Here is an 11,317-nt window from a genome sequence, read left to right on the forward strand (position 1 = left end):
ACATAAAAACCTGTATGCATATGTTTACAGTGTCTTAATTTGTAATTACAAAAACAGGAACAACCCAAATGTTCTTGAACTGCTGAATGGATTAACAAACTGGAACATCCATACAGTGGGACACTACTAAGCACTAACAGTGAACAAACTACTAATACACATAACACCATGGAGGAATCTCAGATGGATTATGCTAAGCAAAAGAAGCCAGACTCAAAAGACTATGTATTGTATTATTCCACTTACATGAAATTCTGGAGAAGGCAAAGTTATAGGAAAAGTAAATGGATTAGTGGTTTGAGGTACTAGGAGTGGGAGGTGGGGTTAAGTACAAAGGAATAGCAGGAGGGAAGTTTGTGGGTTGATGAAACTGTTCTAAGTCTTGATTTTGATGGTAGTTACATGACTATTCATTTGTCTAAACTCAAAGAACTGTATACCAAAAAGAGTGAATTTTATTGTATGTAAATTTAAAAAGTGACTAAAACAATACATAAAAACTTGAGAAATATACAAAAATAAAAAGCAAAAAAGCAGCAAATCACCTAACGCCCCATATCCCAAAATGAGTGTGACATTTGGTTAACATGTTTTTAGGTCTCTCTCTCTACATATGGATGAAAAAAAAAATTGATTGATAGAAGTAAACAAATATTATACTCAAGGGTTTAACTCTACAGAGAATTATGTTGTAAATAATATTATGTTTAATTCTACTTGAACTTATATATAAAATCACACTATAAATAATATTTTAAATTTAATTTTACTTGAATCTAACAAAAGAAATAGAAACTGAAGTGTTGATGAACTTCAGATAATGGTTTTTCACCACGAGAGATATTTTCTAGCATATCCCTCTGGGGTTAAGAAAAGAAATTATGAGCATCCTTAAGAGTTGGTAACTTTTAAAAGAAAATATGCTTAACTTTAGACGGTACAGATTGACTCCTTGTTAGGAAAAAGGAGATAATATGAACTCTTACATTTGCTCCCACCTCCCTTTGCGTTTACTTTCTGATTTTTGTTGTTGATATATTTTAACTTTGTCAGGAATTATAACATTTGCATTTTGGCTTACAATTATAATTCTCTCAGTTATTTAGTCATAACTTAATATTTGAAAGACTTCTGTGATCACAATTAGCCCTTTTACCATGACTTTTCCATTCCTGAGTTTAGTTTGATTGAACTTTGGTTGGCTGGAAAACTCTTCTTTTTCCAAGAAGAGTTTTATGGATTCTAGGTGACCTGAGTTCTCTAAAATTTTAAGAAATAATATCTGCCTGTTTAAACAACAACTTTGCAGTCTGTAATATTTCTGGGTTACCCTTTTCTTCAGAACTTTGTAAGTATTGTTCTCTTACTTCCTGGCATTATATGTGCTGAAGAGTTTTTTGAGACCAACTTGATTATTGATTATTCCTTCTTGTAAGTATCTTGATTTTTCTGTCTATATGCCTGAAATATTCTTTATCTATACTTGAAGCTCACTAACCTAATTGGAATATGAATCAAATGTTGATTTTTTGATGTTAAATTTTCATTAAAAAAGCAGTATTGGTACTTTCAGTCAGTTCTGCCATCATTTCAAGAAAAATCTCTTGTATTATGTTTCTAAATATTTATTTCTATTCCATCAGCTTTGCAAGGGTACCAATTATCCTTATATAGGGTTGTCTTCATGTTTCTCTTTATCTATCATCTTTCCTCTTAACCTCCTTAATTTCCTTGTGTTTTTCTTCTACATTAACTCTGATTATCTCTTATATTTCCTTCATGGCATCAATTCAAATTGTCATTGTTTCCACCTTCACTGGGAATAAATTATCTATCCCATTCTATCCCTTTTAAGAGCAACATGCTGCTTTCTATCTACGTTTCTGCAAACCAAGAGTATGGGTATGGGTGTGAGGGAGGAAAGAGCTAGTCTGGGCTGAGGTGCCTTCTTTAGTTGGGTTCTGCTTTGTCTCCTGAGATTTTGTGGAACCTCAGAAGAGTGAGATCAAAGAACTCACTCCACTCAGCCAGTGGTGTATCCCACTTCCAAGGCTCTTATTCATTCGTCTGACACAGCACAATGCCCTAGAAAATGACCATCCCCATCAGCCCTTCCTGTCTCTGCAAATCCTGACATTGACTTTTCCCAGGGCTCTTCTCTCACTTCATTTACGCTTGAGGATAAGTAATGAGAATTCTTATGACATTGTTGACTTACTTTTCCTCAGTGCTATGCTTCTGTTTTTTCCTTGGATACCAACCAAGTTTTGAGGTCTATGGCATAAGATCAATCTTCAATAAGATTGAAAATACCCACAGTGTTTCTCATGTTTAGTTACATATTTGGTGAATTTTTGGATTTTCTTCTATTTTTGTTTATTTCAATAACATTGCCAGTGAAGATTCTACAATCTTGCTTTCTTGTACTATCTTTACGGGGAAGTCTGTTTGTGCCACCATTTAATGAGGTCCGTTTTCTCATCTATAAAAGTAGGAGGAAAGCCAACCATTAAATGGTAAAAGATTAAATGAGACTTCCTGAAGGATATCCTGGCTCTCTCTCTAAATTATTTCAGGCCTAGTAATCCAAGAGTGGCTCCACTATTGGGAATCCTGTAATTCACTTGTCTGATTTCAAGAGCTTAGAAGTCTGTCATCAATCAGCAGTCTATTCCAGAGGTTGGCAAAGTTTTTCTGTAAAGGGCCACATGGCAATTATTTTAGACTTTACAGGCCGTATAGGTCTCTGTTGCAACTGCTTCACTCTGCTGTTGTAGAGTGAAAGCATTCATAGGCAAAATGTAAGTGAATGAGTGTGGCTGTGTTCCAGAGAAACTTTATTTATAGACACTGAAGTTTGAGTTTCATACTATTCTCACATGTCACAAAACATTATTCTTCTTTTGATTTTTTCAACCATTTAAAAAATGTAAAAAAATATTGTTTCCTCAAAAACAGGTGGTGGGCCAGATTTGGCCCCGAGGCTATAGTTTGCTGATCCTGGTATATACCATCAGCATTCCAGGCCCTTGCTAGAGAGAATAATCTGGATCTTTACAACTCCCATTAAAATCCTCTTTGAGAGAAATGAATTTAGGAAATATAACTCAAAGGATATACTATCTGTACACTCTTCTTTTAATTTTAGATTCTGTCTTTGAGTCGAGCCCAATTATTGGAAGACTATTAACTTGAACCAACTCAGCTCAACTCTGAACAGAGTTTCTTTCACTGAATTAAATTTGAATATTATGCTTTCTACTTTTATCAAAGGTCACTACAAGGCAAAACAATTTTATTTCAGCTTTTGTACTTGCAAAACAACTGTTTTTGAAAATATTCTCCAACAAATCACTCAGTGTTCCTTTTAGGGTCCCCTGTGAGGACTTTCTCTCAGAATTCAGTACTAGGAAAACCTCTATTTTCTTTCAAATATTTTCACAGTTCTTTCTCTCGGCTAACTACACACAGTTCTTACCAAACTTCCCTCTTTACACTGGCTTCTGGAAAGCTTAGAGTCAGATTTTATTCTCAATCACAGCAACAATATTCATTCAGGGCCACTGAATAGTACAACTCCAGGGGCCCCAAATTAGGAGGCTATTGCAGACATTGATGAGAAAACTAATCTCTAGAAAAATGAAGGCCTTCTTTATAAATCTGAGTCTAGACCTACTTTGAAGACCCTCCTCCCCTACCCCTTATGCAGGTGTTTTGAAAAGCCACTGTTCCTCAGAAGAGAGCTATCCTTTATGCCTCCTTGAAATAGATTATTATATTCTCTTAGAGGAAGACAACGAAGGACACTTTCTCTGGGAAAGTGATTACCTGAAAGTCTCTCTGGAAGCTTAGCTTGAAAGGACTCACTTTCTGTGTTGGGTTAACTGCACAGAGAAGTGCAAGGAAAAAGCTAGAAGAAATTTTTGTCAGAACCTGGCACGCCATTATTCTACTTTCCTTATGCCAAACCTAAGACAGGGCACACCTGTGACTTGCTCTAGATTCTGAGGCCATAAGCACACAGGTCTAACCCTGACTATTCTGCAGATACATGACTAAGCCTGTGCAAGATCTGATAATTTACACAGAGGTGCTCTGTAAATTTCCTGGGAAATGGTACTCATTGACTTATCCAAGATTTCAGCAATTTGAATCTTATAGTGGTCAAGGAATAATTTTAAATGGTATTTGGACTAATATCTTCATAGTTCAGAAGGTGGTCGGTTGTATGTGTGTATAGATTGAAAAAAGCATACCTCTCTATTTTCATCTACTTTAAATTGATACTTTTCTGATCCTAGCATTTTCTCCACAGAACACATGTGTTGCATAAAGCGAGGCCCACTTCAAAAAAAAAATTTACATTTTGTCTCCATGTCTCGGTAAAAGGCTACATCTTTGTTTTTCCTCTTCCTCTCAAAATCACCCCAACATCTCTCCTGAGACCTTTTGTAGTGGGACTCTGGTTGGTTGCTCTGAATTAGGTACCAGGCATTCCATATGCCCACCTACCTAGGTCAGCTGTTAGTAGATCATAAGTAAAAATATGATTGGTCATTCCACCTCTGGGACTTGTCTAATGCCTCTGAGAGTTGAGCATTTTTACTGATGCTCCAGCTAGTTTTATCCTAAGAATCAAACATATTGGGACAAATTTAAATCAAAGGTTATGAAGGCCTTTCCCTGTATTTGGAGTCAGGATCAATGTTCACTCTCTCCTGTAAAATTCCTTCTTTAAGTCCAATAGTTTTTCTTGAGCTATTGGTATTAGTTTGCTTCATCCAGCCTATTCATGGCTCACTAATCTACTTTGGCTTGTCTCTTGGTCATCTGATTCCCTAAATGCTGCTACACTGAGAGGGACCTGAATCTTCTACTTGGGAATAAGTGCACCCTATACCCACCCTTAGAAAGTCAAGTGGGAACCAGAGAAAAGGAGGCCTTTGGGCTGCAAATCTAGGACTTCTGGAGAATTCCTGTTTTTCAGTTCTTCCTGTTAGAAGTTAGACGATAACTTGGGTTATCGTCCTCCTTTCCATGGGTTGTGGGCCCAGGGGAATTGGGCCATGAAGATGATTTTGCCAAATTTTTCAAGCCACTTGACTTGCTTCTAGCCTAGGCAAATGGAATCTGTCTAGCACACACACCATGTGGTCCAGGTCTCTAGGTATAAGGGTGTAGAGTTAATACCCTGCTAGTAGAAAGGACAAGTGTATGTTTAGAGTCATCTTCATCTTTTCCTCCAGCATCTGTGGTCGGTAGAGTTGTCAGTAATCCTGGGATCATCAATCTTCAACCACTCTACCCTCTTTTTCTCCTTTTCCCTCTTCTTTGCTCTCCCTCTCCCTTTTTCTTCTCCCTCTTTCTCTCCTCTATCTCTTAGAAACATAACTAACCCCATGCATCATATTCCCTCTCAGTCGTGTTCCTCCCTATGCTGCCTGTCACAGTGAATCGCACCACCCTTCTGCCAAAACCAGACTCTGCATATTATCCATGCCTCTTCCCCTCACTCGTCTTACTCTTTAGTCATCAAATCCTGTCAGTTTTACTTCATCTTTAACTCTCACACCTGTCCACTTCTCTCATCTGTACCCACCGCCACCTGGTAATCTTTTACTCCCACAACAGCTTCCAGTCCTGCCCTTCCCTTATCCATCCTTCAGTTCTCCTTTACTCAAGGAGTTCATCTCATCCCTGCAAGACATTTAGAGGACTCTTGTCTGTGCGCCCACAACCTCCTATGCTTACTGATTTTATGGGTAGAATTGCTTCCCCACTAAGCTTTAAGCTTTTTATTTCTCCTTCACTTTTGTATCCCCAGTGCTCAGCCCAGACGTGTCACATAGTAGATGCTCAATAACTATTTGATGAGTGAATGAATGAGATATATAAAAGAAATTTGGAAAGTTGAGCTTTTAACTGAGGAGAGATATTGAGGTAGTTTGTTAAGGTTAAGATAGTTTGTAATTTTTTCTTTGCACAGATTTTGAGACATTATTAACATTTCCACGTCTTTATTTTTTCAAGTTTATAGCACTGATATAGAGAATCGATACTTTTTTGTAATTACAAAGTGTTTCTTTGGTTGTTTTTCATTCTATAATCTGCATTGTATTGAAAGAGACAATTGGGAAGAAAGCACGTGTTTTGAATTCCCTTGATTCCCATGTGACTTTCATGGTGTCCTCCCTGGTGCCAGGACCAAGGCAGGCTTGACCAGATCTGGGCAGCAGAGGAGAGTTGGCTCTTGGAGGAATTAGCCAGCTTGCTGGATTTGCTAGGTGAGAATGGTTCTTAGTACGGATGCCAGTAAATGTTGGAAAAAGATCAGTGCTCAGGGAGCCAAAACGGAGACAGCAAGCCAGGAACCGGGAAGGAGATGGACCATCTCATGCACACAAGACTTGAGAGACACAGAATCAAACCAGAGCAGCAGAAATTGTATGACAGAGTCAGCCAAAGGATCTCACCTCTGAACCAGGATTGGGTCATGCATTTTAATGCTGGTTTATGCGAATGATAACGAGTCTTTTAAAAGCCTCAGCCCAGTGAAGCCTGCCTGGTCCTGTCTAGTCTTAAAAAAGTCCTTCCTGAGGATGGCCAGGAATTTCCAACAGGTCTGTACAATTCGTTCTGTTTTATTAGATGCATTTGTATTGATTTATTTCTCATGATATAGTTTCAAAAAAGAATTTGAGTTCGCTTAGAATAAAAGCATAGATACACTAAGATCAACAACCAATATTACAGGTTCAGAGGCAGAAATCCAAGCAGAGAGGGAGAAAATTAATATTATATTAAAAAGTCATGGATGAAGAAAGTGACATCATTAAGAGCAAAGTTTGGCCCTGCACTTTCTAGCAGCCTCAACAAAACAGGAACTACATGGGTTTTATATTTTAAAATCTTTCTGAAATTGTTCTGAAGTTTTGTATAGCTAAGAAAGAGTATCTGTTCATCAGGAGAGGAAATTCTGTCTTGGCTACAAGCTCTGAGAGGATTTGCCATGCAGAGCTTTATCTAAGAGACACTGAGTAGCGTAATAAATTACTGAGCTCTGTAGTATCCTTATAAATGCTCTATTTTTTTGATAGATAGTGTTCTGAAAGCAGATTAAAATCTCTTGATCATGGTTACATTTCTACTTTCCTATATGTTTTTATTTTATGTCTTTACTGCTATATTTGGAACATAAATTTGGGATTATTGTTTCTTGCATTATTTATTATGGCTTCTATTAATATAGTTTCCTTATTTATTGCTCTACATGCTTGTCTCTCAATGCTTTTTGCTATGAAATAGATGTTTTCAGATGCCGTAATTGAACCCTTAAATTGTCACCATGAGTTTGCTTAAATTAACCATATTTTGAGCAGTTATTATCAAAAATCTTTGCTTAGCTGGTTTGATTCTCTTCTCTTCTTCTCATCGATGTTTTTAGATTTTATGCCATCTTTACACATACATTGCTATCATTCATTACTGCTGCACATTACAGGTTTATGAACTCTTTGTGGCTCTTGAACTGTATATTTTCCAGATGGGCTGTGCCAGTTAAACTGGCACCAGCATTGTATGCACTAGCTTCAGGCAAAAGTTAATTTAGGGTGAAGCTCTGAAAGTCCTCTTCTATTCTCCTTGGTTTATGTATAATCTGACAAGTTGATGCTAAAAGTGAACTGCCTTTTGTAATAACTCTCATTTACCATGTCTTTTAAATGCCTCACCAGAGAGTTTTTCAAACCTCTGGCTACTAATATTTAAATTCCTAATCAGGGGCCGGCCTGGCGATGTAGTAGTTAAATTCGCCGGTTTTGCTTCGGTGGCCCGGGGTTCACGGGTTCGGATCCCGGGCACAGACCTATGCACCACTTATCAAGCCCTGTTGTGGCAGGCATCCCACATAAAGTAGAGGAAGATGGGCAAGGATGTTAGCCCAGGGCCAATCTTCCTCACCCCCCAAAAAAAAAAAATTCCTAATCAAAATCTTACAGGAGACCTCATGCATTTTCTTTTTTTTTTCTTAAGAATATCAATTTATTTAGGGTTTTAAAGTTTTGAATATTTTATTTAAAAAGTACTGAAGTAATTTTATCTATGAGGACTATTCTTAGGAAGCAGTACTTTGTTAAGAAGAGAACTATGACTAACAAAGTCAAAAAACCATTCTAAAAAGTTTTTCTGTTATGAATAATTGCTTTTTGTGGTTATCCCAAATGATTTTAGAAATTTCATAATTTTTATATGCCTGACTGGGATCCATGAAATAACAAAAGTACAATTCCCCATCCAAAGAAACAAAAGCATCAGACATACTGAAAGGCTCTGATTAAATTGTTTTATATTTTCAGGAATAAAAGTGACTAAAAAACTCATTAATTACTAGTAGTTTGGTAAAATTTTTATAGAATTTTTAATGATTTATGGTTTTCCATGTTTTCTCTTCTTTGGCAACATTCCACCAAATTACAGCTTTGCAAAAGTTGTAGTACCATGTAAAATGCTTTAGTATGACAGCAGTTTCATTTTAAAACCAGAATCAGTCTGAATTTGGCTTTCTTTCTAAGCTAAACTTTATGCTTTAGGTATAGTCGTAAAACACTGATATCCTAGTATCCCATTTTAATCAAGAGAGATTATACTCTTGTTGAAAAGTAAATTTATGTATCGATGAAACTTCAGGTTGTAGTAAAAGTGAAAAAAAAGTAAAGGAAAAGAAGAAAACTTTTTGATTAAGGCTTTATGGAATAGAATTTGTATTCAATCAGAACTACTACCTAGGACCTTTTTCTGGTTACGAAAGCGTGGTATCTTAACCTCAAAGAAACAAGTGGAATAGATCTTTTTGTTGTTGTTGTCTTACTATTGCAACCTCAACTAGGTATAGTGCATTAATATGAAATACTTTTGAAATACATCATCTTTTTTAAAAAAAATGGAACCTATACAAAAAGATCACATACTGCCAGATAGGATGTTGAAATGACTGGTGTGTAATATTTTTTAAAACCTTGATTTTGGTCAGCATAAATTTCCTTTAATTATTTTTCATTTCCAGTAGGATTTCATTTTGAGGTTTAAGGTATCAAGCCAGTATAAAGTTTTACAAGTCAGTAATTCTGGATTCCAAGTCATTTAAGATGAAAACGGAAATGCGAAGTTTACTTAAGAAAATTAATTTTCTTCTTCTGTACCATCTAAGTCTTCATCCTCTTCATCATCATCATCTGCTTGTTGATCCTTTCTTAGTCAACAGGTAGATACCTGTCCTGTTCCAGATATACACTTAGCTGCCAGTGATCTCTGAAGAAGTGACTTCGAATTTGCTCTTACGATATCTAAACGAGATGAATAGTCTGGTGGATACATAGAATTTCAGAAAAGCTTTATATCCTTTATTTTCTGCTTTTCAAAATTGTCAATAGTTTCCTCCAGGTGACGAGTTGTTCTGGTAGCATCCATGGTAGCTCTCTGCAATTCGGTTTCTGCCTGTGAAATAACATGTCGATCAGATGGGTTTCACTGACGTGTTCTTTCTGAGTTAACTGTTTAGCTTCTCGATTCCTTGCTGTTAATGTTGCTTTGAGGTCATCTCTTTTCATTTTTACAATGGTACCATACGCTTTCAAAGGTTCAACTACTTTGGCTTCAAGTCTTTCAACCTCTGCTTGTCAATAATCCTGAAGTTTGGCAAACTCATCAGCAAAGCTTTTCAGGCCCTGCTTTGAGTGTGGAGTCTCTGTAGAGGCATACATGTTGATTTCATTCACCAGGAGGTCTGCTTTGTCTCCCAGTCTGGTAGTTTTCCGCACATAAGCAGCAAAGATTTGGCACAGCTCCCCAAAATGCTTCTCTACGTTTGTGACAGCATCTTGCAGTTGTCTGGTTTGAGCGTCCGGGTTTTCCAAGACGCGCCTCAACATTTTGCCTCGTGCACGGCCTAGGACCCCGGGCTGGGGCCCAACAATCGAGGCTCCGAGGCGCCCGGGCGTGGGCTGGGACGCGAGCCGCCGCTGGGAGCCCGAGAACGCGCCCCTCTCATGCATTTTCTTTTAGACTCTTTGGAACCTAAGTTTCTGCATCTTCTCTGTCAACAAAATTGTGTGATGAAATAATCTTATTCATAAATAATTGACATCATTTTTTAAATTTATTTCCTTGGGAGTCTTTTATTGAGGTATAATTGACATACATGATTATATTAGTTTCAGGTGTACAATATAATGATTTTATATTTGTATATATTGTGAAATGATCACCACAATAAGTCTAGTTAACATCCATCACCACATATAGTTACAGAACTTTTTTTTCTTGTGATGAGAATATATATATATATCCTGTAATAATACTGTATTTCAAATATGTGATACAGTATTATTAACTATAATTGCCATGCTGTACATTACATCCCCATGACTTATTTATTTTGTAACTGTGAGTTTGTACCTTTTGACCCCCTTCACCCATTTTGTTCACCTACCACTCTCCGTCTCTGGCAACCACCAATTTATTCTCTGTATCTATGAGCTTGGTTTTGTTTTTATTTTTCAGATTCCACATATAAGTGAGATCATATGGTATTTGTCTTTGTCTGACTTATGTTACTTAGCATAATGCCCTCAAGCTCCATCCATGTTGTCACAAATGACAAGAGTTCATTCTTTTTTATGGCCGAATAATATTCCATTGTATATATATACCACATTTTCTTTAGCCGTTCATCTGTTGATGGACACATAGGTTGTTTCCATATCTTGGCTATTGTAAATAATGCTGCACTGAACATGGGGGTGAATATATTCCTTGGGAGTCTTAAATGTACTTTATTACTGCTTGATATTGGGAAAGGGAATGGTTTTGACATCAATGGCAAAGCTGTGAAGATCTTGTATGATTTGTTCCTGAGTTATCGGGCACAAAGTCCCACAGAAATGCTGATAGTTATATTTTATATACTGCAACCAAGATGTGGAAGTAACTTTAGCTCATTTAATGGATATATCTGGATCCACACTTGGATCTATGGGAATATGAGAAATCAGACAAAAGCGGAAGTGATGATAAAAAATATTCAATAGTTCAAAGTAGCTGATGATAATATCTGCACCTTTGGTGGGGCCATGGAAGAATGTTTTATTAGGTTGAAGAAATATGAGTAATGAAAATGTGGTTGAATATAAAGACTTTCGTAATAATGAAGGTCATTAAGTCTTAGAATCACTTTTTAAGAGCTGATGGAGTTTTCTTTCTTAAGAGAACATATACACAACTGGCCAGGATGAACCTTAAGGGCTTTGCTACTCAAAGTGTG

The 11,317-nt window shown here is 36.8% G+C and overlaps 1 pseudogene; it reads right to left on the bottom strand.

Moving 5' to 3' along the window:
- Positions 1-9,165: 9,165 nt before the first annotated feature.
- On the bottom strand, positions 9,166-9,926 carry LOC101401883 (CBY1-interacting BAR domain-containing protein 1 pseudogene; annotated as a pseudogene).
- Between the last annotated feature and the right edge of the window lie 1,391 nt (positions 9,927-11,317).

This window comes from Ceratotherium simum, chromosome 20 (assembly GCF_057802395.1).
Source record: "Ceratotherium simum simum isolate JZ-2026a chromosome 20, ASM5780239v1, whole genome shotgun sequence".
In the NCBI taxonomy this organism is placed as follows: domain Eukaryota; kingdom Metazoa; phylum Chordata; class Mammalia; order Perissodactyla; family Rhinocerotidae; genus Ceratotherium; species Ceratotherium simum.